This window comes from Pseudophryne corroboree, chromosome 9 (genome assembly GCF_028390025.1).
Source record: "Pseudophryne corroboree isolate aPseCor3 chromosome 9, aPseCor3.hap2, whole genome shotgun sequence".
NCBI lineage: Eukaryota > Metazoa > Chordata > Amphibia > Anura > Myobatrachidae > Pseudophryne > Pseudophryne corroboree.
Genome location: NC_086452.1, coordinates 18417176 through 18420758, shown reverse-complemented (window position 1 = coordinate 18420758; position 3583 = coordinate 18417176).

The window sequence follows — 3583 nt, the reverse complement described above, 5'->3', positions numbered from 1 at the left end:
CACACAACTTCTGTGTGTTGATGGTATTAAATACCATCAATTGTGTGGTGTCTGTCTGTCTGGGGGTACCAGCTGCTAACTTAGCAGCTTCGTCTGCTCGGCTGTTACAAAGTGATACTGGGTCCTGGCTATATGTGTGTGCTTTACACTTGATAACAGCCACTCTGTCGGGTTCCTGTATTGCTGTTAGAAGCCTTTTGATGTGAGCTGCATGCGCTACCGGTGTACCAGCTGCCGTCATGAAATTTCTGAGGCGCCATAGGGCTCCGAAATCATGGACTACCCCGAAGGCGTATCTAGAATCGGTGTAGATATTGGCTGACTTGCCCTTAGCCAATTCACATGCTCTGGTTAGGGCAACCAGTTCAGCAACCTGGGCTGAGTGAGGTGGGCCTAGCGGTTCTGCTTCTATGGTGCCTTGGTCATCTACGACTGCGTATCCAGTACACAAGTCTCCCGAGTCTGACTGTCTGTGACAACTACCATCCGTGTAGAAGGTAAGATCTACATCTTCCAGTGGGTTGTCACTGATGTCAGGCCTTGCGGTAAAATTTTGGGTCAAATATTCCATACAATCATGTGTGTCCTCCTTTGTATTAAATCCTCCTTCCCCACCACTCTCATCCTCCACCCTTTGTGCCTGTCCAGGCACACCTGGGAGATATGTTGCAGGATTTAATGCACTGCATCTCCTTATGGTGATGTTTACGGGGGCCATTAGTGCCAATTCCCATCTTGTAAACCGCGCTGATGAGACGTGCCTGGTTTGGGCAGAATTTAACAAGGCTGACACTGCATGTGGTGTATGAATTGTGAGGTTGTGACCTAGCACTACATCTTCGCTTTTCGTTACTAGCAATGCTATCGCAGCAACGCTTCGCAAGCATGTGGGGAGGGATCGCGCTACCGTATCTAGCTGAACGCTGTAGTATGCTACCGGCCAGCTGGCATCACCATGCTTTTGGGTTAGGACGCCTGCCGCGCAACCAGCACTTTCTGTTCCGTACAGCTCAAAGGGTTTCCCATAGTCTGGCATACCTAATGCTGGTGCCTGCGTTAGGCACTGTTTAAGTCTCTCAAATGCCATTTCGGACTCGTCTGTATGCGAAATCCGATCAGGTTTGTTTGATGAGACCATCTCCTGCAAAGGTAATGCCAGAATGGAAAATCCTGGGATCCAGTTGCGGCAATACCCACACATTCCTAAAAACGTTCTGATCTGTTGCTGGGTTTGTGGCAGAGTCATGTCTCTAATTGCTTGAATTCTATCAGCGGTCAGGTGTCTCAGTCCTTGTGTTAGACAGTGTCCCAAATATTTTACTTTAGTTTGGCATAATTGCAACTTGTCTTTGGAAACCTTGTGTCCTGTGTCTGAAAGATGAAACAGGAGCTGTTTCGTATCCTTCAGGGACGCTTCCAAAGAATCTGAACACAGTAGTAGATCATCCACATACTGTATCAATATTGATCCACTCTCTGGTTGGAAAGACTGTAAACAATCATGCAAAGCCTGGGAAAATATACTTGGGCTGTCTATGAATCCTTGTGGTAATCGAGTCCATGTGTATTGGACTCCTCTGTATGTAAATGCAAACAAATATTGGCTGTCAGGGTGCAGAGGTACCGAAAAGAAAGCGGAGCAGAGGTCAATAACAGTGAAAAATTTCGCAGTGGGAGGGATTTGCATAAGAATGACAGCTGGATTTGGCACTACGGGGAACTGACTCTCAACTATTTTGTTAATCCCCCTTAGATCCTGCACTAGCCGGTAACCCCTCCCCCCACTCTTTTTCACAGGGAAGATGGGACTATTGGCAGTGCTGGATGTTCTTACCAGAATGCCCTGTTGTAGCAAGCGCTCTATTACGGGATACACTCCTAACTCCACCTCTGGCTTCAGAGGGTACTGTGGGATTTTTGGAGCTATCCTACCATCTTTTACTTGTACAACTACCGGAGCTACGTTTGCCATTAATCCAGTGTCCTGTCCATCTTTAGTCCAAAGTGACTCTGGTATCTGGGATGTCATTTCTTCTACCTGGGAGGGAGTCCTATTTGTCATAATGGTATGTGACATTAATTTTGATGGGGAGTCTAACATGTCTCGCACTTCCTGAGCGTGATTCTCAGGTATGTCCAAGAATACACCTTCAGGAGTACAATAAATGACGCACCCCATTTTACACAATAAGTCTCTTCCCAGGAGATTAGTCGGTGCCGATGCAGCCAGCAAAAAGAATGCTTGGTATGTAAAGGCCCTATTGTAATCTCGGCTGGTTTGCTAACAGGGTAGTGCTGGACTACTCCCGTTACTCCTATGGCTGGAATTGTCTTACCAGTGGTTCTCATGCCCACTGTCGAATTTATCACTGATTTGGCCGCCCCCGTATCTACAAGAAAGTTTAATGATTTACCAGCTACATTAATTGCAAGTTCGGGTTTACTTCCAAGACTTGCAATCAATTTTACTGGCTGCAGATTACAGGTATGGCCACACCCCTATTGGGTATGGTGACCTCCCTGAATCCCGCTGGCAGCAACTACTTGTGAAGGGGTTAAATGGGAACTGCCAGAAGTTTGCCAGTCTCCTTTTGGGGGATATCTTTTTGTTTCCCCTGTATGTGGCTCATAACTCCGTCTCTGCGGACCCTGATCCCAATTTCGTGTGTCATGTCGTTGTCTAGGGGGTTGGTATGATCTTTGTGAATTTTTCGCTCTACAGTCTCGTGCTATGTGTCCCAGTTTATGACAAAAATAACATGTTACCACATTTGACTTACCCACCGGGTTTGGTGATTTAAAAAAAGGCTGCTTTGTGGTCAGGGCCTGTATACTTACGGCCATTAACTTATCACCTTGTGACTCCCTGTGTCTGGTGATATTCCGGTCGTGATCAATAGCAGCCTCTCTCAAAGTAGCCACCGACAGACCTCGCCAACATGGTTGCGTGGTCTGTACCCTATCTTTAATGCTTCTTTTAAACCATCCATTAGCACAGATACTGCTACTTCTTGATGGTTTGCATTGGTCCTAATGTCCTCTATGCCAGTGTATTTTGCCATTTCTAATAGTGCCCGGTGAAAATACTCAGCAGCTGTTTCTGACTCTTTTTGTTTAATGGAAAAAATTCTATTCCATTTGGCTACAGCTGGAAAATACTCCTTTAACTGTAAATTTATTCTTTTTACATTGTCTTTGTTGTACACATCTGTAAGGGGTACATCCTGATCCAATCCACAGTCAGCTAAAAATTGAGCTGAGTCGACATTGGAGGGTAAACATGCCCTCAGCAATATCTGCCAGTCTTTGTTATTTGGCTCTACAGTGTTTCCTAGGTCTCTGATGTATTTCTGGCTAGCAACTAGATCTTTCCTAGGATCAGGGAATTCAGACACTATGGTTCTTAATTCCATTCGGGAAAATGGGCTATACATGGCAATGTTCCTAATGGGAGTGACTCCTGTGGTGTCTGTTTTCCCATTTGGAACAGCTATCACCCTAACGGGAGCAAGTTTAATAATGTCATTCTGATTAGATTCTACAGCTTGTGGTGAAATGGTTTCAGCATAGTGTAAGGTGCCGT